This window comes from Elephas maximus, chromosome 4 (genome assembly GCF_024166365.1).
Source record: "Elephas maximus indicus isolate mEleMax1 chromosome 4, mEleMax1 primary haplotype, whole genome shotgun sequence".
Lineage (NCBI taxonomy): Eukaryota > Metazoa > Chordata > Mammalia > Proboscidea > Elephantidae > Elephas > Elephas maximus.
The window spans coordinates 85,965,097-85,990,806 of record NC_064822.1 but is presented as its reverse complement, the minus strand read 5'-3'; the positions used below and the strand labels follow the sequence as shown (position 1 = coordinate 85,990,806).

The window sequence follows — 25,710 nt, the reverse complement described above, 5'->3', positions numbered from 1 at the left end:
CAAACATCTGTCTTTCCAGGGACTCAAATTGGAAAACGTGGCAGTGCCAAGGGGACTGCACCTGGTAAAGTTACAGACGGTCTTCTGCAGAGAGCTTTTGAGAGAGCAGCATTCATTACCTTGACAATTTGCCATTGCCCAATCCTCAGCTTTTCAGGTTCAGAAATCTTATTCTATTAGCACCAATAAGGTAGCTCCATCTTTCAGACGCAAATATACATTAACCAAGCTTCAATAGAAATTAGAATACAAATACAAATTTATTATAAAAATATAACTGTCACAGAAGAAGGAATGTCTGTTTATGGCCATACATGGCCAATATTTTCATCATAGCCAAACTTACATGTATAATAAAAGCATAATCAGAAGGATTCTGGGTAAGCATGGAATCGGAACAAATGAAGTAAGAGGAATTGAATATGTCATGGTCTTTTTTCATTCAAGCAATAATTTTTTTTATTAATTAGCGATTACTATATCCCAGCACTTTCCTAGGTGCCAGGGATACAGAGGTCTCTGCCTCAGACAGCTCATATCTGAGTAACAGCCTGAATAGTGAATTTTATTGTAATATTGCTAGTAAAAGAAAAAAATTTGGAAGCAATCAAAATGTCCAACAATACAGCTCTGGTTAAATAATGATAAATCCAAATCATGAAAAAAAAAAAAAAAAACAGCCCTTTAAGAACAGTTTTCTAACAGTAATTAATGACGTGAAAATTATCATGACGCAGTATTAAATGAAAAAAAGCAAGCTATAAAAGTGTATGTAGTGCACAATCCTAAGTATGTGTACCCACAGGCTTACATGTATGTATTTCTTATGCCTTTATATACGTATGAAAAAGACCAGAAGGAAAATCACCAAAGTACTATTAATGATTATCTTTTTTTCTTTGTAACGTTTTGAATTTCCAATTTCCTAAAACAGGATTATATTCCTTTTATCACCAGGAAAAAAAATTACCTTTAAAGTAATTTCAGTTAACACGAATACTAGGAACTCTTCAGAGTGATCTATTAGAAGCTATGCATGAAAGCCAGCCCTTGAACCTCTATCTTTGAACTCTCACAGAGAAGTCACCCCTTCCCATGGCTTTAAGTAATACCTTTACAACGCTGAGTAACGCTCCTGAATTTTCTAGCCCTGTCTTTTCATCCAGCTTTCCAGTCCCGTATTTCTAGCTGTCTGTTGAACATTTCAACTCAAACATCTTACAGGTAACTCGTATTTAACTACGACCAAAAGCAAACCCATAATTTTACCCCTCAGCCAATCTTCCAGCAACCCCATTCCATCCATGGCTCTAACCCTTTCCCCAGTCAGAAAGCCTGGAAGCAGCCTTAACTCATCTCTCTTTCCTGTTTTAAGTTCATCACTAATCTTTGTCAAAATCCCTCTCCTATCCTGCCCTACTCTTCACTCTCACTCCTATCACCGTATCAGTCATCACCTTGTCAGTTAACATTACTGCACCAGCATTCAAGCAGGCCTTCCTGAAACCATTCCCTCCCATCTCTTCATCAGTGTTCCTTATACAGAATGTGGATGATGTCATTCCTAGGCTCAAAACTTTCTAGAACCTTCCCTATTCTGGGTGCAGTATGAGAATGCTTATTCTTCCCATACCATCCTATCACCTTCTGCCTGACTGGAGCTATACATAATCTATGGATTTAATCTTAAATATTTTGCTGCATTTCAGAAATGTGCCTATAATTTTCACTAATATTTAAAGTGTGTTGGTTTGTTTCCCTTTCTGCTCAATTCTAAAAATAGACAAAGGTACACACACAAATTTTTTTTACTAATTCCAGAAACATTCGATGAAAACAAATGGCTGTTTTTAGCATAACAATACACCCAGTGTATTTTCAGATAGGACTACTGTCAGTTTAACTTAATCCTAAAATACGGCACCGTTCCCACCAACCAGCACCTGGAACAGGTGGCTGCAGACACTTAACCTCTTTTAACCAAATGCACCTTCTCTACCATCTCTACCTGTGCACCCCCTCCTGCCACTCTGCAAGCCTTTTTCTTCTCTTGCTTCTTGTCTTTCACTTTCCTCCTGGTGGTGCCCATAAACTTTAATTATCACCACTAGTGACATTAAAGCTAACACAGCTGCCAACCCCTGGCCTAGAAATACAGTGGACATAATTTTCACTGGTGTCTACCACTAACTTTTTTTTTATAATTTTTATTGTGCTTTAAGTGAAAGTATATAAATCAAGTCAGTCTCTCACATAAAACTTATATACACCTTGCTACATACTCCCAATTACTCTCCCCCTAATGAGACAACCTGCTCGCTCCCTCCCTCCACTTTCTCTTTTCATGTCCATTTTGCCAGCTTCAAACCCCTCTACCTTCTCATCTCCCCTCCAGGCAGGAGATGACAACACAGTCTGAAGTGTCCACCTGATCCAAGAAGCTTACTCCTCACCAGCATCCCTGTCCAACCCATTGTTCAGTCCAATCCATGTCTGAAGAGTTGGCTTCAGGAACGGTTCCTGTCTTGGGCCAACAGAAGGTCTGGGGCCATGACCACTGGGGTCCTTCTAGTCTCAGTCAGACCATTACGTCTGGTCTTTTTATGAGAATTTGGGGTCTGCATCCCATTGTTCTCCTGCTCCCTCAGGGGTTCTCTGTTGTGTTCCTTGTCAGGGCAGTCACTGATTGTGTACCATTAACTTTTTGATTGTGCTTGGAAAACAACTGCATTGTTTCAGTGGCCCAATCCACAGGGTAGAGAAAGGAAATAACCCCTCTGGGAAGGAGATCTATGTGAAAAAGAAATCTGTAGTGCTTTTAGCTTTAGAAGGCTCATGTAGGTTATACATACAAAGATCAGAATTATAATTTGCAGATGCAGATCTTTAAGCAACAAAAAAAAGGGGGTAAACTAGAGACAGCATTTGATACCGTTTAAAGTTTGGAATTATGCTAAGTTATTAACTTGTGTTATTTTAAAATACAGTAGGAGTTAGAGTAGAGAAGGTAATATACCTATCTCAAGGTTAGAACCAGAATAAAAGGACTTCAGCACTAGGTACTACAGCTTTGGGAAATGTTTTAAGGGTTCCATAAAACCTTATAGGAAAGGTAAATAATTATGTCCTTACCATAATCCCTTCCCCTCAAGTGAAGTGCTCTTGAAGCTATGCTTTGATGCTGTGTTCTCTTTACACAATAACCTTAGTGGTTCTAGGTACTCATCAAAGAAAAGGTTTTTAGTGGATTTCATTCTCTCTTTATCTCTGTAGCTGATGACATCATTAATTTTTCTAATTTCTCAAAATGGAAGCAAGAGACAATTTATCACTGGCAGAACACTTTCAGGCTGGGAGTGGGAAGCAAGAGGCACCAGGGACACTTCCTTAGAAGTGTAATGAAAAATAAGGCTAGATAACTAGTCTTTGAACATACGGTGCTAAAGCTGGATGCAACGAACATAAAAAGAACACAGCAAGTAAACAGTCATCTTATTAAGACAAGTTCATTTATCCTATCCAGCCTCATGTTCCAACAGTGAAACAATCCAGGAGCTTGGCTTTCTGAAAATGCTTTGTTCTGTTCTATCTCTATGCCATAACATAGCTTGTCGGCCTGAAAAACTCCTACCACCCTTAAGTCTAAGTCTAAGCTTTCCTTGGAAAGCTTCTCTGAGTCTCTCGTGCAGGGGCTCCTTTTCCGTAGGGACTCCTCACACTGCTCCTTCATTACAGCATCTGTGTCCTACTGCAATTACTTCTACACTGTGAACGCAGCTCTGCACTTGACTGCCCACTTGCTAGGGGAGCCCCATGTCTGTCCTGGTACACAGCTTGCACCTCACAGGTAACTGACAGAGTGGAAGAACTCCCTAAGCCTCATACATTAAGGGGCATCACCCATCAATCCAAGTCTCTCCTTTCCAATCCCACCACCGTATAGTAGCAGAACATCATTATCTATCTCCTAGATTATCTAGTCTCTTCATTGGTCTTCCCGCTTCTGGTCTCTCTTCCCTTAAATTCATTCCATATGCACCAGTGCCACTGTAATCTTTTCAAAAGAACAACCCTAAATTTACCATGTTGGGTAGTGTACTAGTCATAGAGAGTGAAAAGCTGCAAAACACCTGTTCCCTGAGCTCAATGGGCTCAAATGCAATAATAGAGCAGAGATAGGTAAACAACATATAATTTATCAGGTGATATAAACTCATCTCATGTTAATCCTATGACTGGCATATCTTTCACTCTTAAATGGCCAAATCCTACTTCATTTTTCACAGAAAGCTTTCCTAATCTCTCCAGCCGGAAGCAATCTCTTCTTCCTCTGAGAAGTGCCCTGTCACTCATCTCTTTCTGTTTGAATTACATCTATTTGTACCCATACATTTTTGTCTCTTACTGGAATGAAATGTCCTAAGTGGAATGGCAATACAAATTACTCATCTCTATTTTGCCACAGTACACGGTGACCTGCAAGAGTTGATAAATCTGAGTTACGATAATTAACCTAACAAATGTTATGAGTCTGTGATTCCTTGAGGATTTGCCGTGTTAAGAATATCAAGAGGTCAAATCCATGCACTTCAGGACTAGTATGTTTCCACTCTAGCTAAAAAATAGAAAAATTCCTGTTTGGCAAGATTATAGATAACATATGAAGACTATTCTCAACCAGATTTGAAAGATGTGTCCAAATAAAATTGATCTCCATTGTAAAAACACAAAAAAGGGTAACTCCTTAGTGCCATAAACCAGGCAACCAGCCTCTGCTGACAAATATAGAAAAGTCAGTAAGGACAAACATGGTGTGGTTTTCCCAATGGGGGCAAGTCCCTGGGCAAATATTTAACTATGTAAAACTTTCCATCACCCTGCCAGTGCCATCGAGTAGATTCTGTCCATAGCTTAGTAAAAATTAAATCTAAATAAGATACTGATACAGCTGCTGTCGAGTTAATGACCTACTCAAAGTGACCCCATGTGTGTCAGAGTGGAACTGTGCCCCATAGGGTTTTCAATGGCTAATTTTTTAGTAGATCACCAGGCCTTTCTCCTAAGGTGTCTGGGTGGACTGGAACCTCCAACCTTTCAGTTAGCAGCCAAATGTGTTAACTGTTTGTACCAGCCAGGAACTCCAAGATACTGGTATAAGATATATTTCAAAAGCGGATCATTAAATAAGCTCTCTGACCTCTCAAATAATACAGCTTTCCAAAGTAAATATTTGCAGTTTATCCATTCTTTGAAGTTTACATCCAATTTCCTACAACATTGCAGTGCTACTGTAAGATACCTCATATTAAGCCTTGTTAGCATCACCAATTCTTTAACTTTTTATATCCCCCACACACATTCCTTAATCACAATTGTTTTAGTTAGAATGCAAGCAGTTGAGTACAGGATGAAGTAGACAGCAACTTAACTACTTAACTGCCTGAATCACAAGAATTGAAAAGGACTTTTCACATGTATGAGCTCTGGCGGCACAGTGGTTAAGTGCTCAGCTGCTAACCAAAAGATCAGCAGTTCAAACCCACCAGCCACTCCACAAGAGAAAGATGTGGCAGTCTGCCTCTGTAAAGGTTACAGCCTTGGAAACTCTATGGGGCAGTTCTACTCTGTCCTATAGGGTCACTATGAGTCAGAACTGACTCGACAGCAGAGGGTTTGACTTGGTTTTCACATGTCATGATTATTGCAGAACAGTCCAGCTTTCCAATTCTGACAAAAAAACTAAAGCTCAACACTCAAAAGTATAACACATTTTAAGAAAATGCTGTGATATAATGATATTCCAGTACTCCTAATTGGCTTGAATGAAGTCAGAATGTTTGATTATATAATTTATTTCAGCATTAAAATTGCTGGGGACAAGAACCATGTCTCATCAACTAATTTTGTAGAGTCCTTAGTAAACACTCCGTCTATACCAAAAAAACCAAACCCATCACCGTCGAGTCGATTCTGACTCATAGTGACCCTACAGGACAGGGTAGAACTGCCCCACAGTTTCCAAGGAGCACCTGGTGGGTTCGAACTGCCAACCTTTTGGTTAGCAGCAGTAGCACTTAACCACTACACCACCAGGGTTTCCACTCTGTCTACAGCAACTTTTAATCTACCAAACTGACCAATGTGTTAAACAAAATGTTTACGTTGGAGTCAAAAGATTCGAGTTTAAGGATCTGCATCTTATTTTGACATCTCAGACAAGTCACAAAACCTGAGTTTCTCTCTTCATCTGTAAAATGGTTATAATCTTAATATCCTCACTGCCCACACCACATGATTGCTATGAGGATTAAGGAAGAAAATGAGTTAAAAGTGCTTTGTAAAACTATAAAGCATAATAGAGATATAAGGTGTCACTAGTATTAGAATAAACTTTAAGAGTAAGTTCTTTTCTATAGGAAATCTGAATATAGCTGAATCATTTCTGAATATTTTCCCCCAGAGAATTTATTTTTGACATGCAATACTGTAAACAACTCCTAAAGGAGAAATTTCTCAAAAAAAGTAGAGAGATGGGGAAGAAAGAAACTCTGGCAGCAGCAGAGTGAGGTAAATTCAATAAAAGCCAAGAAGCTTTTGTAATAAAATAAAGCAATGCAAGAGAAAGCAAACTTGGGGTCTTGGGGATCAATTTCTAATTCCACCACTTACTATCTACTTGTGAAATCCTGGGCAAGTCATTTCACCTCTTTAGGCTCCAGTTTCCTCATTTACAAGTAGAGACAGTAACTCATAGGGTTGCTATATTAAATGAGATAATATAAAGTACTTAACACTATGTCTGATACATAGTAAGTGATAAGGAGATGGTACTGTACTGTTCGAACCCACCCTGGGGCTCCACAGAAGAAAGACCTTGCGATCTGCTTCCGCAAAGATTACAGCCAAGAAAACCATGTGGGGCAGTTCTACTCTGTCACGTGACTTGCTATGAGTTGAAAATGACTCGACCGCACCTAACAACAACACTGTTGTCGACAGGATTATTACTAGACCTGTATCCTGATGGGTACCACTTGGAAGAAAAAAGGAGCTAAGAACATGTAAAAGGGGAAGATGATGCGCAGTTATCAGGAAAAGAGTTAAGATTATATATTACCGTGGGTTTGGAAGACAAAAAAAAAACATTTTTATATTAAACATACAAATTACTTATGTGTCTCCAGGATCACTGAGGAACCGAGAGAACGTCAGTCAAAATCTCCAAGTCATAAAAGCAGAGTAGCAATGACTCTATGGAATGAGAACCCAGACTCCCCCAAAACGTGCTTATTAATATGTATACAGAAGCTTCTCTGTTTCCAGACTTTCAATTTGCTAAACTTTCACAGACAAAATGAAAGCTAGGCTCCACAGCAAAAGTGCTGTAACTCTGCGTGCCAAAAATAGATGGCATTAGCAATCGTGCAGTAATTTTAGTTTCTGCCATCTTGTTCTTCATTCTGGAGAAGTATGTTGTATTTGTGGTTGATTTTGAGGTATTAAAATTATTAATTTCATCACATTCAGTAACTGCAAAAGCGGTAAGAGTGTTCCATGAACCAGGAAGTAGAGGAATAGAATCCTCTCCTGAATAAGATGATAGCAAATAAATGAATAAGGTAAGAAAACAATGGATGCTGCCCCAGCATACAGGATAAGAGGCATGTATGTGAAAATCTACGCATGTCCGATCTATAAGAATCAACAAAAGACAAGGTAAACAGGAAACCTGTGTGTGGGGCCAGATAATCAACATCAACATGGGTTGCCGAACGGTCTGGTGTTAATTCAGGGCAAGGCAAGGAGCTTAGTCAAGCATTTAAAAGTGAAGCATGGTTTAAAAAAAAAAAAACACACTACCATCAAAAGGCGCAGACAATTGCAAAAGTTGGAGACCTGTCTGAATTTATACATCAATGTGAATGGCCAGGTCATAACTGTGACCATGTAACTGTTAAAGTCTCCCTAAGACCTGTGCAGAGATCATCTATGAGGAGGCGTTACTTGTCTAAGTGGATTTTAGGTGTAGACAAAACTACTTTCCAAAATTTTTATCAGCAAGGAGGAGGTAAGAGTATGCATGGCTTCTCTTTGACGAACCAAGTCACAACACATTTTTACTAAGAACTTTTCAAAACCATACCTGTACTCAGGAGAAACTTGATTTTTTTTTTAATAAAGTCGATTTATGCCCTGACAGGGAACACAACAGAGAATCCCTGATGGAGCCAGAGAACAGTGGGATGCACATCTCAAATTCTCATAAAAAGACCAGACTTAATGGTCTGACTGAGACTAGAAGGACCCAGGAGGTCATGGTCCCCAGACCTTCTGTTAGACCAAGACTGGAACCATTTCCAAACCCAACTTTTCAGACAGGAATTGGACTGGACTATAAAATAGAAAATGATACTGGTGAGAAGTAAGCTTGTTGGCTCAAGGAGACACATGAGACTATGTGGGCAGCTCCTGTCTGGAGGGGAGAGGAGAAGGCAGAGGGGGACAGAAGCTGGAAGAATGGACATGGGGAATACAGGGTGGAAGGAACAAGTGTGCTGACTCATTAGGGCAAGAGCAACTAGGAGTACATAGCAAGGTGCACATAAGTTTTTGTATGAGAGACCGACTTGATTTGTAAACTTTCACTTAAAGCACAGGAAAAAAAAAAAGAGTAAAAAAGTCAATTTATAAGCATCTCAATGAAATTATAAGCTTAAGATCCTGAAAATTCTGTCAATCAGAGGATGGGAAGTAGAAATAGTATATCATCACTACTAATTTACACTACACTGTGTTAAAATTTTTTTTTTAATTTAATTTTATTTGTTCTGACTTCTTTGCTTGATTTTAATAATGTAAATATATGGGCTTTAAATCCTGGCTTCAGTCCTGTTGCTTTTCCCATTAGACTTTAAGCTCCTAAGCCATAAATTATTTTTTACCCTACTCAATCAAAGAGAGAAAACATATTCGTTCACAAAGACTACCCCTCTGGAACTCCACTGAAAACCAACAGCATGGTCAATGAGAGCACTGAAAAGTCTGGATCTTGCTAGACAGGTAAAGGTAGGCAGTATCCCTCCCACCTCTTACCTCCACTGCATTCTAGGCCCAGATATACTTTTTTCCCTAACCTTTAAATCCAATTGGATTTATTGTGATTCCAATACTTACATAAAAATAACAAATGTGGACTATCCCTGAAATTTCATAGATAAAAATAATTGGGCCATTCATTCAACAAGCATTTATTGAACGGGCCTACACCATGAACTGTACATTACTATAGCACCTTTGGAGCCCTGGTGGTGCAGTGGTTAAGAGTTCCACTGCTAATCAAAAAGGTCATCAGTTTGAATTCACCGGGCCCCCCTAGCAAATCCTATAAGGCAATTCTACTCTGTCCTATAGGGTCATTATGAGTCAGATATGACTGGAGGGCAATGCATTTGGTTTTTTTTTTTTTATATAGTACCTTCAAAGGAGCCCTGATAGGGCAGTGGTTAAGTGCTTGGCTGCTAACCAAAAGGTTGGCAGTTCAAACCCACCTGGCACCACACGGGAGAAAGTCGTGGCAGTCTGCTTTTGTAAAAATTACAGCCCTGGAAACCCTATAGGATCCCTATGAGTTGGACGCGACTGAACAGCAACAGTTTAATGTTGCTGTTGTTAGGAGCTGTTGAGTCGGTTCTGACTCACAGTGACCCCATGTACAACAGAAAAAAACACTGCTCAGTCCTGTGTCACTCTCATAATCATTGTTATGCTTGAACCCATTGTTGCAGCCACTGAGTCAACCCATCTCATTGAGGGTCTTCCTCTTTTTCACTGATTCTCTACTTTACCAATCATGATTGTCCTTCTCCAGAGACTGATCCACCCCCAACCCCGGTAACATGTCCACAGTATGGGAGGCTAAGTTTCGCCATCCTTGCTTCTATGGAGCATTCTGGCTGTATTTCTTCCAAGACAGGTTTGCTCTTTTTATTTTGGCAGTCCATGGCATGTTCAATATTCTTCACCAACACCATAATTCACAGGCATCAATTCTTCTTTGGTCTTCCTCATTCACTGCCCTGCTTTCACATGCATATGACTTCCTCATGCATATGAGGCCACTGAAAACATCATGGCTTGGGTCAGGTGCACCTTAGTCCTTCAAGTGACATACTTACTTTTTAGCATTAAAAAGGTCTTCTGCAGCAGATTTGCACAATACAATGCGTCTTTTGATTTCCTGACTGCTGCTTCCATGGGTGTTGACTGTGGATCCAAGTAAAATGATATCCTTGACAACTTCGATCTTCTCTCTGTTTATCATTATGTTGCTTATTGGTCCAGTAGTGAGGATTTCTGTTTTATGTTGAGGTGTAATCCATACTGAATGCTGTAGTCTTTGATCTTCACCAGTAAGTGCTTCGAGTCCTCTTCACTTCAGCAAGCAAGGTTGTGTCATCTGCATATCACAGGTTGTTGAGTTTTCCTCCAATCCAGATGTACCGTTCTTCTTTATATAGTCCAGCTTCTCAGCATACAGATTGAATAAGTATGGTGAAAGGATACAACCCTGACACACACCTTTTCACTTTAAACCACACAGTATCCTCTTGTTCTGTTCGAAGGACTATCTCTTGATCTATGTACAGGTTCTGCATGAGCACAATCAAGTGTTCTGGAATTCCCACTCTTCGCAATGTTTTTCATAATTTCTTATGACCCACACAGTCCAAGGCCCTTACATAGTCAATAAAACACAGGTAAACATCTTTCTGGTATTCTCTACTTTCACACAGGATCCATCCAACATTAGCAATGATATCCTTCATTATCTTTTATTTTACAATCTCAAAGAGCTTTCAAAATTTCCCAATACAACGTATAAAAAAAATGGGTGATTGAATTTCTCATTTTATACATGTACAACACTCATCTCTCAAAACCTTGTTTCAGCTATTACAAATTTAGATGTTTGTGGAAATAAAAACTAAAAGGGCCATGCAATCATTAACTAAACCCCAACTTCACACTTAAATCGAAAGCATGCCCAACGCCAAGTGGCCAAAAAAATTACAAGTCAAAATATTCAGTGATTCAAACGTTTTACTAGGCAAAGAAGTTAATATAGTTATAACTTCTTAATTCTAAATCCTTATGGGGATGTTAGTAAGTAATATAAGTCAAATTTATCAGAAGTCCCACTCCATGGTGATATTTAATTTACACCAAGAGCAACTTCCAAAAATGGACTCAATATCTAACATGCCCAAGATAACATAGGTACCTGGGTTATCACTGCTTTGGAGCTCTTTTTAGCAGTTAAGCACAGGAATACAGGGTTAAGCTAGAACGCCTGGGTTGTCATCCCGCTTCTGCCACTTAACTAGCTATATGGCTTTGGTATCTCAGTTACCCCATCTGCAAAAGAGGAATAATTAAAATAACTACTCTGTATGGCTGTTGTGAGTATTAAGCCCAGGTGAACAAGTAGTACATTTAAATGTTTGCTTATTATCATTATTATATGACTAAACCCATTGCTGTGGAGTTGATTCTGACTTACGGGGACCCTATAGGACAGAGCAGAATTGCCCATAGGGTTTCCAAGGTTGTAATCTTTACAGAAGCTGACTGCCACATCTTTCTCCTACTGGAGCAACTGGTGAGTTCGAACTGCCAACCTTTCGGTTAGCAGCCAAGCTATTAACCATATCACCTCCAGGGCTTCTTTATCATTGGACTACCAAAACAAAACAAAACCCATTGCCACTGAGTCAATTCCAACTCACAGCGGCCCTACAGAACAGAGTAGAACTGCCCTGTAGGGTTTCCAAGGAGCGCCTGGTAGATTCGAACTGCTGACTTTTTGGTCACCCAAATCATCTATGCAAATGCTATTTCCTATTCAAAGTCTTCCTTAATTGGTCTAAACCCAAAAACTCATTGCTGTTGAGTTGATGCCGACTCATAGTGACCCTATAGGACAAAGCGAAACTGCCCCATAGAGTTTCCAAGGAGTGACTGGTTGATTCCAACTGCCATCCTTTTGGTTAGCAGCCCTAGTACTTAACCACTATACCAACCCAGGGTTTCCTTAATTGGTATAGCAGGACTTAACCCTTCCCTTCTTGGCTTCCCCCATAAAATGCATGTGTATCATAGTTATTTGAACACATTTCTTTCCATTGGAATATAAATCCTTGAAAACAGAGACCACAGCTCACCTGAGTGTACTGGGCAGGGAATATTGTTCATTGTTTCTTTTTTTTTCCCCCCCTAAAGTTTCTCAACAACAATACTCTGTCAACTAGCAAACCTTTACCTGGAGACAGAAGGTTTATGTAACCTGTGCACTTAAGTACTGGTCATTCTTTGCTAAATATTCTCTAAGACTTAAACAAAAACTGGGAGGGCAGAGAGATTCACTTGTTTTTTAACAGTTGGCCAAGAATACCTTTAAAAAAAAATTTTTTTTTTAATTTTTTGCCTTAAAAGCTTGCTGTCATTATCTCATCCTAAAAGCCCATGGTGCTTTGTACAGTAGCATAATTTCTGCATATGTCAAGTCTAACCTAACCATAACTTGCCCATCTGCTGATTTAATGTAATCCTAGGAATGGTAGATGACAACATGCTTGCTTGATTCACCCTACATTATTTATGTAAAATAAAATCATCTTAACATTACACTGAGAGGCAAAGCTTTCTGGCTTTGATTTGTGCCTTTTCCCTTTTGATAAAGTGCCACCAAAAAAAACAGTCTCTAGGACAGAATTTCAAATTCTCATGGAATCCAAACTTTCTGGAGCCACTGAGGCCAGACGACCCTTAATATTATTACCCTGAGGAAACCTTTAACCGGGAGGTTAAAGTCATCTTTGAACCAAGTAAGAGTTCAGCCTAATTAGTAAAGAATGTCTGCATTAAGCATTATACTCTTTTAAAGGACTTGTCTATATGTGATCAAATTGTCAAAAACTCCAAAGGAGAGATGAGAAGCTTAGGGAGGCAGTGAGTTTGTGTTAATCATGGTGAAATAGTTTTGGGACGGTGGTACAATCTGAAGAATGTAAACACTGTCGCTGACTGTACATGTAGAAATTGTTGAAGCAGTGTATGTTTTGTTGCATATATTTTCACTGAAAAAAAAAAAAAAAGACTCTAGCTTATCCCGGATCACTTTCTAAAGTATGTTATCTAACTTCACTAACAATGATACGGCCCTAACTTTGAGAGAACAGAATTTTTCTGAAAACAAATGGTTTAATTGAGTTAGTTGCTTTAAACTGTCATCATTTTCTAGAAAGTAAACTTAGTTCTTCGTTCTTACACTGCTCTACCTTTTGAAATTAATATTTTCAGCACAAAAACTGCTGAGGACACCTATTTACCTGCACAAATATTCCTCAACTTCAGTCCTGAGTTTTGACTTATTTTAAAACAAACTCTCAAAAACAAGAGGCTAGAGGAGAATTACACCCACTTAATGTGGTTTTTCTCAGTTTAATTTCTTCATTCCCCAGTGCCAGGGCTTTTCAAAAGAGTACAAAACTACACCCAAATTTGTTTCTCATTCTAAACACATCCCAACTAAATGGGAAACATTCTCAGCCATCTTAACAAGGAGAACACAAAGCTAAGCCACGTGAAACCTTTTTTTTTTTTTAACCATTGTACTGCTTTTGAGATCAGAATTTTTCAGATAAAAGTACCCTGATGAACCTGTGCAATGAACAAGTGCCAACATAATTTACCATCTCTTCCCTCCAAGAGTCACAAGAGTGGCTAACTCACACACAATACCTCTCAGCTACTTGCGAGCTGAGTATAATAAGCTTAATTGTTTTATATACCCGGAGGCATACAGAGAAAGGCCAGTCAAACACAAAGCAGTTTCCAGTGTTTTATATACATATACGGCTAAGACAAAAAACTGCATTGGGGTGAGCAAAACTGGGCTTACAACCCTGCTTTAAAGTAGGGAGACCTGACAAGTTTAAAGACTCCTCATTCCCCCATCCCCCCAAAAAAGACAGGGTCTCACTCTTCAATTCCCACTTTATGACCGGGGGCATAAATTAAAACAAAGTCGTTTCCTCAGATTTTAACAGTAATAAAGTTAATACCCAGGCCTTTTTTGAGTAATTAGCTTTTATCAAAACGCATCACAAGTTACATGAAATAGACAAGAGTGTTGATTCTGCATTTTATCACGTGAGCAACAACAGCATCACACTTCTGGACAAACCACTACTTACAGCACACACCTCCCCCCAACACACACAATTTCTTTTTATAATCATTGCTCCAAACATAGAACCCAAAAAGAAGTCCCACAAAACAAAAAGTAGCATCAGTAAACGGGAGGCTACTGGTTTTGAAAATAAAGTCTGTTCTTTTGCTATCAACCTGGCAACTTTTTAAAGGTGAAATGTCCCCTACTTAACAGGGTCCCCTACTTAAATCTTTATTTCCATCCCAAATAACCACTCCAGTTCGTCCCCGACACTAAAGGTGAAAAAAAACAGAGTGGAAGATAAAGATGTTGAAAGGAAGGGTCTACGGTACCAATGGAAGGAACAGATTAGATTTTAAGACTGGCTTTGAACAATCCGTGGCTTCTGAGGCTGGGGGGCTTTACTGTGTCTATCGGAGAAATGTTTAGCTATCTGACGCATCAGTTTTTAGGAATGGTACCAAACAGCCCCCACAATTTAAGAGCTGTACCTAGAAACCTTCCTCTTGGTAACACAGGCTAGAGGGCACGGGACAGGAGACCAGGGGATGCCAGGAGACGGTCCGCGACATTTGTTATTGTTTATGAAGCCCAAGCAGGGACCAGGAGCGCGGTGCTCCGGAGCAGAGGAGTGGAAGGGGAAATTAACAGAGAAGGACGAAGATTCCTTCCCCGGTTCGAGGCTACCTCTCCGGACAGACGGGGTCAGCAGCACCCCGAAGAACAGGAGGGCCAAGGCCGTCGCCAGAGCGTCACCGGAGACATTTCCAGCCCCGAAATTAGCCCGGCATTCCCTGGACATTCAAACATACATAAGATTTCATTCTGCTCGCAGAGCTAGGGCCGGTGCGGCGAGCCCGGGTCCCTCCGCCGCGGCTGCGGAGCGCCGCATCCGCGCACTCACCTGCCTCCGGTCGCGCCCGCAGCCGGCTCAGCCTCCGCTCGGACCGCAGCCGGCCGGGAGCCCGTCCGCTCCTTTTTCCTTGCTCCGCCCTCGCCCCGCCCCCGGAGGTGGGTCCGGCCGCCGCGCCGGAATCTCGGGACGGCCTCCTTGGATTCTCGCGAGCCTTTCCTCCTCGGCTTCTCCGTGGCTGGACCCGTCCGCCTCGGTCCTGACGTCATACGCACTACAGACGGAAGTAGCCTTCTGTCGTCAACGCTGGCCCCTGGCCCCACCCACTTCCTGCTGGTGGAGGGCTGACTGGCCTTGGAAAAGTTTACTGGTCGGTTGTCACCTTCTCCTGCTAGAGCCCCGCCTCGCTGCCCTCTTATTTACTCAAAATTGGTTCAGGCTTGCCTTGAAAGTAAAACTGTGTGTTGGCACATTAGTTACATGGCCTAATTGTCGTTAAAGTTTTTCCCAGTGCTTAATGCAATTTTTTTTTGAATGCAATACAAAGAATTTTAGAAATAGGAGCTTAGAGATAATCTTGAATCCACACATTTAGCAGATTAGAAAAACATGGTCAGCGAAGATGGACTGGGTGACCAAGTTGCTTAGTCAGTAGCTGAGTGGGGACTAGAAGCCAGTCCACGAAAAACCAAACCAAACCCAGTGCCGTGGAGTCGATTCAGACTCATGGCGACCCTACGGGACAGAGTAGAACTGCCCCATAGAGTTTCCAAGGAGTGCCTGGTGGATTTGAACTGCCGACCATTTGGTTAGCAGCTGTAGCACTTAACCACTACGCCACCAGGGTTTCCAGTAGCCAGTCAGGTTCCTTAATTCCCACTTCACCAAGTGTCTAGACCCTAGTGATTTGGATTGGAAAACTATACAAAATGCTTGGCAGTGTACATAAAAGACTTGCTTGAGTTACCTTGGAAAATCTAAAATAATTGACAACACCGGGCTGCTTTATCATTAGGATTGTAGAACTGTGAGGAAAATCACCTCCCTGTAGGATGACTCAGAAGGGATGACTTTGGGGAAAATGATGAAATTTACGTTTGGGGACAAAACTGGTCTTTTGGAAAACCAAGTAAGAGTCACTCCAAATTATTGGTGACAAATTATTCTTAATATGTATTATTAGAGTTTTTAGAAAAGACTCAGCTTTTGTACTGCTAAGGGTTTCACAATATATGAAGATGGTACTGTGCATGCAGAAAATATCTTTCAGAGATGCCAACTGTTATCTTTAAGTTCAGTAAAAGTAGATGACACATATGCAGAAGACTTCGAGAAGAGTTACACCATCATTTCTCCCTTCTTCCTCTCTTAAACTCTGTGTGGTCTCACATATAGTTTGGTAGTGGGAAAAACAGTAGTGTGGTAATCAGTGTATTGGGGAAATCAGCTCCACTTATGTGGTCAAGTGAGAGTTGCCATATTCAAACATAAAAAAAAAAAAAATCAAACCTCTTGCCATGAGTTGATTTCAACTCATAGTGACCATATAGGACAGAGAAGAACTGCCCCAATAGGGTTTCGAAGGCTGTAATCTTTACCAAAGCAGATTGCCATATCTTTCTCCTGTGGAGCAGCCGGTGGATTAGAACCCATGCTGCTCTTCGGGAGAAAGATGTAGCAGTCGCCTTCCTTAAGATTCTATCCTTGGAAAACCTATGGGGTAGTTCTACTCTGTCCTATATGGTCGCTATAAATCGAAATCAACTCAGCAGAAATGGGTTTGGTTTGGTTTTGATTTTTTACAGACTAGAACTCCTCCAATAGGGTTTTCTTGGCTGTAATCTTTATGGAGGCAGATAGCCAAGCCTGCTTCTTCCACGGTGCTGCTGGATGGGTTCAAACAGCCAACCTTTTGGTTACCAGCCAAGCTCAAACCATTTGGACCACCTGGGGACCTTAAGTTTGTTTGCTTGGAAACAAAGGCTGTCTTCTATAAGCTGTAGGTGACTTTCAGTGAACAATCTAATCATACACATGACAATCCATTCAGAACTCTCACCAGACTGCTTTCTGCAAAGCACTTTATAAACATGGAGACAATGACTTCTAATTGATCCCTGCCTTAATATTTAACCGACTTGATTAAATTGAAAATTATTTATTGTCTAGGGTTTAAGTTGTTCCAAGGGTTAGGTTATTTCTCCCCCAAAGTGAAAAGCATTGATGTAAATTAGAAGCCTGAAGGAAAGCATTAAGGAAAGGCAAAAAATATATTTCTCCCTTTTCACTACATTTTTGAGATTTGTATCCCAAGGGTCTGCTTTTGTTACTAGTTGTATGACCTTCCACAGGTCAGAAAAAACTCTCTGAAGTTCTATTTCCTCATCTGCAAAATGGCAAGAATATCAACATCATTAGTTGCTGCAAAAATGAAATATGATTATGTGTGGTGAAAGCACTTTGTAAACTGTAAAATACCATTGCCACAATAGAAAGAATACCAGCTTGAAGATAGAAAGAACTCAGTTTGAATAATAGATGTCTTTTAGGATTGTTGTGAGGATTAAATGATTTTAAGTAAAATAATATGAATTAAGCACCTAGTACAGAACAGAGAATATGTTCATGTTCAATTCAAGGTAGCTGTTATTATTACCAGAGTTGCTGGGTGGTACAAATGGTTAACAAACACAGCTGCTGACTGAAAGGTTAGAGGTTTGAGTCCACCAAGAGGCACTTTGGAAGAAAAGCTTGGTGATACACTTCTGAAAAACCAACCATTGAAAATCCTGTGGAGCACAGTCTACTTTAATACACGTGAGGTCAGCATGCGTTGGAGTTCACTCCATGACAACTGTTTTCTTATTACGATTATTATCACTCCACAACTCATCTATCAGTTTGTCGTACTCTGGTGGCTTATGTGTTGCTTTGATGCTGGAAGCTATGCTGTCAGTATTTCGAATACCATCAGGGTCACCCATGGTGCATAGGTTTCAGTGGAGCTTCCAATCTAAGATAGACTAGAAAGAAGAGCCTGGCGATCTACTTCTGACAAAATTGTCCAGTGAAAAACTTATGGAATATTGTCTAATATAGTGTCAGAAGATGAGCCCATTGGGTTGGAAGGCACTCAGAATGCAACTGGGGAAATGCTGTCTCCTCAAAGTAGGGTCGGCTTTAATGATGTGGGTTGTGTCAAGCTTTTGGGACCTTCATTTGCTGATGTGACATGACTCAAAATGAGAAGAAACAGCTACAAACATCTGTTGATAATCAGAACATGGAATGTATGAAATATGAATCAAGGAAAATTAGAAATTGTCAAAAGTGAAATGGAATGCTTGAAGATAGAAATTCTAGGTATTAGTGAGCTGAAATAGACTGGGTACTGTATATTTTGAATCAGACAATCATATGGTCTACCGTGCTGGGTACTCTATGGGGCAATTCTACTCTGTCCTCTAGGGTCGCTATCAGTCTGAATCGACTCGACAGCACTGGGTTTTGTACCATGCTGGTAGTAACTCATTGAAGAGGAATGGTACTGCATTCATGGTCAAAAAGGATATTTCAAGATCTGTGCTGAAGTACAACGTTGTCAGTGATAGAATAATATCCATATTCCTACAAGGAAGACCTGTTAATATGACTATTGCTCAAATTTGCACACCAACCACTAATGCCAAAGATGAAGAGATTGAAGATTTTTACCAACTTCTGCAGTCTGAAATTAAACAAACATGTAATCAGGATGTATTGATAATTACTGGTGATTGGAATGCGAAAGTTGGAAACAAAAAAGAAGGATCGGTGCTTGGAAAATAAAGCTGTGGTGACAGAAATAACATGGGCGATTTCATGATTAAATTTTGCAAGACCAATGACTTATTCATTGGAAATACCTTTTTTCAACAACATAAAGTGTGACTATACATGTCGACTTTGCCAGATGGTATTCACAGAAATCAAATCGATTACACCAGTGGAAAGAGAAAATGGAGAAACTCAATATCATCAGTCATAACAAGGCCAGGGCTTGCTAATATGCAAGTTCAAGTTGAAGCTGAAGGAAATTAGAAAAAGTACACAAGAGCCAAAGCACCACCTCAAGTATATCCCACCTGAATTTAGACACCATTTCAAGAATAGATTTGATGCATTGAACACTGATGACCAAAGACAAGTTTGGAATGATATCAAGAGCAGCATACATGAAGAAAGCAAAAGGCCATTAAAAAGACAGAAAAGAAAAAAGACCAAAATAGATGTCACAAGAGACTCCAAAACTTGCTCTTGAACATAGAGTAGCTAAAGCAAAAGGAAGAAATGATGAAGTAAAAAAGCTGAACAGAAGATTTCAAAGAGCAGCTTGAGAAGACAAAGTATTATAATGAAATGTGCAAAGATCTGGAGTTAGAAAACCAAGGGAAGAACATGCTTGGCATTTCTCAAGCCGAAAGAACTGAAGAAAGAATTCAAGCCTCAAGTGGCAGTATGGAAGGATTCTATGGGCAAGAAACTGAACAATGCAGGAAGCATTGAAAAGGGATGGAAGCAATACACAGAGTCACTGTACCAAAAAGATTTGGTTGATGTTCATTCATTTCAGGAGGTAGCATACGATAAAGAACCGATGGTATTGAAGGAAGAAATCCAAGCTGCACTGAAGGCATTGGTGAAAAACATGGCTCCAGTAATTGACAGAATACCATTTTAGATGTTTCTTCAAACGGATGCAGCCTGGAGCTGCTCACTCGTCTTTGCCAAGAAATTTGGAAGACAGCTATCTAATTAACAGACTGGAAGAGATCCATATTCGTACCCATTCCAAAGAAAGGTGATTCAGTGGAATGCAGAAATTATCCAACACTATAGCACACAAGTAAAATTATGCTGAAGATCATTTAAAAGTGCTTGCAGCAGTACATTGACAGGGAATTGCCAGAAATTCAAGCTGGATTCAGAAGAGGACATAGAACGAGGGATATAATTGCTAATGTCAGATGGATCCTGGCTGAAAGCAGAGAATACCAGAAAGATGTTTACTTGTGTTTTATTTACAACATAAAGGCATTCGACTAGGTGGATCATAACTTATGGATAGCATTGCAAAGAATGGAATTCCAGAACACTTAATTATGCTCTTGTGGAACCTGGACATAGACCAAGAGGGAGTTATTTGAACAGAACAAGGGGATATTGAGTGGTTTAAAATCAAGAAAGGTGTGTGTCAGGGTTGTATTCTTTATGCTGAGCAAATAATCCAAGAAGCCAGACTATATGAAGAAGAATGTGGCATCAGTATTGGACGAAGACTCATTAACAACCTGTGATATGCAGATGACACAACCTTGCTTGCTGAAAGCCAAGAGGACTTGAACCCCTACTGATGAAGATCAAAGTCTGTGGCCTTCAGTATGGATTACACCTCAACATAAAGAAACAAAAATCCTCACAACTGGGCCAATAAAAAACATCGTGGTAAACAGAAAATATTGAAGTAGTCAAGGATTTCATTTTACTTGGATCCATAGTCAGCGCCCACGGAAGCAGAAGTCAAGAAATCAAATGATGTATTGCATTGGGCAAATCTGCTGCAAAAGACCTCTTTAAAGTGTTAAAAAGCAAAGAGGTCACTTTGAGGACTAAGGTGTGCCTGATCCAAGCTGTGATATTTTCAATCGCTTCATGTGCATGCAAAAGCTGGACGATGAATGAGGATGACTGAAAAGAATTGGTGCCTTTGAGTTACAGTGTTGGTGAATACGGAATATACCATGGACTACCAGAAAAATGATCAAATTACAGCCTGAATGCTCCTTGGAAGTGAAGATGGCATACTTTGGATATGTTATCAGGAGGAACCAGGCCCCGGAGAAGGACATCATGCTTAGTAGAGAGTCAGCAAAAAAGAGGAAGACCTTCAATGAGATGGACTGACGCAGTGGCTGCAACGGCAAGCTCAAGCATAGCAATGATTGTGAGAATAGCACAGGACCAGGCAGTGTTTCATTCTGTTGTACATAGGGTGGCTATGAGTTGGAACCAACTGGGTGATACATAAAAACAGCAACAACATGATTTTACCATTAATAATAATAATTAGTGATACAACAAAAATACATACTTCAGAATAGAAACCTTTTTTCTTTTGTCAACTACAAATTAAATAGATCCTCTGCATCTAAGAAACTTTTTTGGTGATATTTACATCTACCATGAGAGAAAAAGGCCCTGTCAGAAACTTTCTTGCTTTGATTCTACTTTACTATTAATTTTTACAAATTCCTGATACTAACAAAGACACAGACACAGCTGATTTTCCACCTGTGAAATAAAAAATATGAGGTATAGGTAAGACTAGGGTAAATGATGCTGCAGTGATCATAGTATTTTAGTTGCTTAAAAGAGCAAAGATTTATTTATTGCTTATGCCCTGTATCTTTCACAGGTCAGCAGGAAGGCTTTGCTCATCAGAGTCCCTCAGGAATCCAGGCCAATGGAGCAGCCATTATCCTGAACATTGCTAATCTTCATGCCAGAAGGAAAAGACAAGATAGGAAGGTCTCAGGTTAAGACTTCTGCTCACAACTCATTGGCCACAAGTAGTCACATGTCCAATACAACTGAAAGGTAACCAGGTAGTACATGGTTAAGCACTCAACTACTAGCTAAAAGGTTGGTCATTTGACCCAACCCAGAGGTACCTTGGAAGACAGGTCTGGCAATCTGCTTCCAAAAGTCACGACCTTGAAAACCCTGTGGAGCAGCTCTACTTCTACTCTGCAATACATGGGGTCTTCATGAGTTGGAATACACTCCACAGCAACTAACAATGACAACACTGTCTTTTGACATTCCAGGAAGGGGGGAAACCAGAAATATTTGGTGAATGGTACTTAGGACTACCACGTATGTATATGTGAAAAACACTGTACAAGTTATTATATGATTCCCTTTATCTGCCTATCTTGACAGTTAAGCAAAATGCAAGATACTGTAATATTTTGTGATAATTTATGCTATGTTAAATATAGTTTAAATTTTTTAAATCTCAAAAAAGAAAAAAAAAACTTTTGGTTCCTACAGTCTCCTTAAAATGATCCTCATTGTCATTAAAAATTCACTGTTAGCTTTATAACTAAATCTTTAAAAGACTTCTTCTTTTTAAAACTAAAAAGTACTGTTACTTTCTCTCAATTTCCACTGTCTTTCTCAGTTCTAGTTTTAGAATTAATTCCAAATGTTTATTCTCTCTCAAACAAGAAAAAAACTTAAACCCCTCCAAAAAAGACAGTTTTCATTACAATGATGGAATTCAACTTACATTCATATTGTAATATGGCAAGTCCAATAAAAGCTAAAATAATTGAATAAGTTCTAGAAAATTATTGTAGTTACTTTGTTGTAGAGTACCTATTTATATCCTGTGATTCTAACATTTAAAACTATTACACCTCTAAAAAGCTATTCGTTCCAAGTTTTTAAAAGAATATTAATGATACCAGCCATATTTTTAACTAGAAGTTGGATGGGTATAGTTTGGTTTTTGGATCTGCACTACAATTCCTATAGTTTATTTGGTTCTTCCTCTTCAAACTATTAGTTCATTTAATATATGTGAAAAAGTTGATTTTCTTATAGGAATTCTGACTCTGCTTCAAAGGTTAACTGAATTGTCAGAATTAGCTCTTTAGGGATGGTGTTAAGTCTCAGGAAATCTATAAACTAAGAAAGTTTAGAGGGGGTTTCCTTTTTATACCTCCTATCTTTTGAAGTGGAGATTCCTGTCCTTTTCTCATAGCCACCCTATTCAGTGACTCTAAGTTTAGGTCCTATCCTTTCAGCTATTTGATTTCCCTATTTTTGTTCTTTAGATGTTGAAATTCCTGGAACCTGTCTGTGTTAACAGGCCAGGTGGAGAATGTCTCTAACTCGTACCCCAGTAGTGGCCTGGGTACTAGCAGATGTTTCTACTGTGGTCTGAACCTGGAGGGAAATAGCAGATCTGTTTTCCGAGCTCACAGGTAGGTGACAGCACAGAACAAGTAGACAAGCAAGGCAGAGGGCCCCTATTGAGTCACATTATGTAATAGAAAAAGGAGGACCATATTTGGAGTCCACATTTGGACTGAGAACTGAATCCTTAGTCTTATGGTCTTAGGCAAATTTCTTAAACTTTTCAAAACTCAATTTCCTCATCTATAATGGGGATAATGTAGGAGGTCCTCATTATGAGGGCGGGGGGTTATGGGGGGAGGAACATTTTAAAATATTGGAAAGAGGACTAGTATTTCATAGCAAATATGGGGAAAAAATTCTTTTGGAGGAGACTCTACCTTGAAAAATAAAATGTAAAGTTATGAAAATAAGCTTCTGTTTAAAAAATTAGGTTACAATGGCAGCCATGCTTAGACTAAACATTAGGGATTTTTTCTAGCTTTTTTTTTTTGTCTGATATAATTGTATGATATTATGGATTGACATCCTTTGGTTCACTTTCGACTTTACATCACGATCATATAGAAGGCTGCAGTTGTAAAAATATCTCAATTTCCAGAGATGTTTTGATGTTCACATGTTTTCTTTTTTAAGCCATTGTTTGCAACTGTTTCCACTATGTTGAACTTCCTTCTCAGTTACCTCTTCACACTACAGAATGTCGTCTTTAAGGCAAATTCCTAGAAGTAGGTTGAAGGGAATGCATGTTTTACACTTCCAAACCCATTGTCAAAGGACTTTGGGGGGAGGTTGTTCTCATTTCCACTGCTCCCAGCAAGCAGTACAAGAGAATGCCTGTTTCCCACATGCTTGCACTAATTTTGTCCTATTTTTAATCTTGCCGAGAAGACAGAGAGACTAAAACTTTGGCATGATAGTTAGGGACAGACTCTAGAGTTAAGCAGAAAGGGATGTTTGTGTGGAGACTCATTTTGTAACAGGGCAATTGGTTAGCGACTATTTTCATGATTTTATGACTTTTACTTCCTTGTACAATCTTGAGAGAGTGGGTACTCAAATGATGAATACCTGGACAAGGAGGATTTCTCTCTCCATCTGATAAGAATTGCAGTGAGAATTAAATGAGATAAGGTATATAAAATGACAGCTACTTGACAGATGTGCAATCCTATTTCCTATTCTTCCTTTCAGCTCTGAGGCTCAGGTTGGGTCAAGGGTGTATAGGGAAGTGAGTTACAGAACCCATGTCTTCTTTAAGTATAGAGAATTCTAGTGGGGTCTGGGGCAGGTAAGATGATTACTAGTGTTGATTTTTGCTGTATTGATAATTTTCTTTGTGCTGGCTGACTTTTTAAATCCAAGGATGGGGATTATGGGGGAGAAGTTACTGGGTCTGCCTCTTTGCTATACTTTCCAACCTCCCTGTAAGTCAGATTGTTATTTTCAGAGGGTTAGCTTTATCCAGTTTATACTGATTTGGTTTCATAGGGAGAAGTAACCCAAATAGGGCTTTCAGAAAATTGGTTTCTTTCTGATTAGACCACATTGGGCCTTGTGGACAAAGTTAAGGAGATTTATCTTCACTTAAAAGCAATAGGAAGCTATAGTAAGGGTTTTCAGCAGAGGGATGACATGGTCGAATTTGCATTTAAAAAATACTCTGACGTTAGTATGGAGAATTGGTAGGAGGGGAACCACAGAGGAAATTAGTTGGCATTAGGAGGCTGAGGATTATATTTATAAGTAGTGGTGCAGTGGTTAAGAGCATAGGTAGCTGCCAAGCAAAAGGTCAGCAGTTTGAATCCACCAGCTGCTCCTTGGAAACCCTATGGAGCAGTACTACTCTGTCCTATAGGGTCACTATGAGTCAGATTAACTCAATGATAACAGGTTTGGTTTTGGTTAAATTGTATATTGTGAACTGTCTGGGGGCAAAAGTGCCTTGGAAAATAGAAATGAATATCTGGTCTACCTGTAGGTATGTCACCCGGGCTATGCAAAGGCTAACAAATCAAGAAAAATTGGATAACTTAAAATCAGACAAATCATCTTATTCATCAAGTAAAATTTGGTTTCCCATGTAAATTTTCTTATTGGGTAAAAGTGTGCTAATTAGCTAATAGAAATTTTTTGTTTGCTGGGAAGTTACATTTCTCATTATAAATTGCCACTTGGTCTTTTGTGAGTTACTCTTACTCTATGTTAGTTTCTCTGAGTTTGATCACCTCTGACAAAGTTAAATTTCTGAACATGCAAAACTAAGGCTCAAGGTCTGACTATCCTAAGCAATCTAGACATCTTTCTTAATATCTTCGTGTTGTTGTTCTCCGTGTGAAACAACATCTCTGTGTTACTTCCCTATGGCTAAGTCATGATGGAGTAAAATTCTTATTTAAAAAAACTAGCTGCCGTCGAGTGGGTTCTGACTCATAGCAACCCGATAGGACAGAGTAGAACTGCCCCATAGGGATTCTCAGGAGCACCTGGATTCAAACTCCCAACCTTTTGGTTGGCAGCTGTAACTCTTAAACACTGTGCCACCAGGGCTCCAAAATTCTTATAACAGGATTAAGATTCACACTAATTCAATTTAATAATTTTAATATGTTTACAAATAGGGCAGTTTTAATGCTTGCAATGCTTATTAAAAGACCTGCTC

The 25,710-nt window shown here is 39.5% G+C and overlaps 1 protein-coding gene across 2 annotated transcripts in view; it reads right to left on the bottom strand.

Moving 5' to 3' along the window:
* STK38L (serine/threonine kinase 38 like) overlaps positions 1–15,294 on the bottom strand; it is a 102,602-nt gene extending 87,308 nt beyond the window's left edge. Inside the window, exon 1 of one of the 2 annotated variants that reach the window (XR_007517140.1) lies at positions 15,138–15,294. The gene's annotated coding sequence lies outside the window, so the exon portion shown is untranslated. The remainder of the gene's footprint in view (positions 1–15,137) is intronic. The other variant, XM_049882713.1, reaches the window with a different exon arrangement.
* Positions 15,295–25,710: the final 10,416 nt, after the last annotated feature.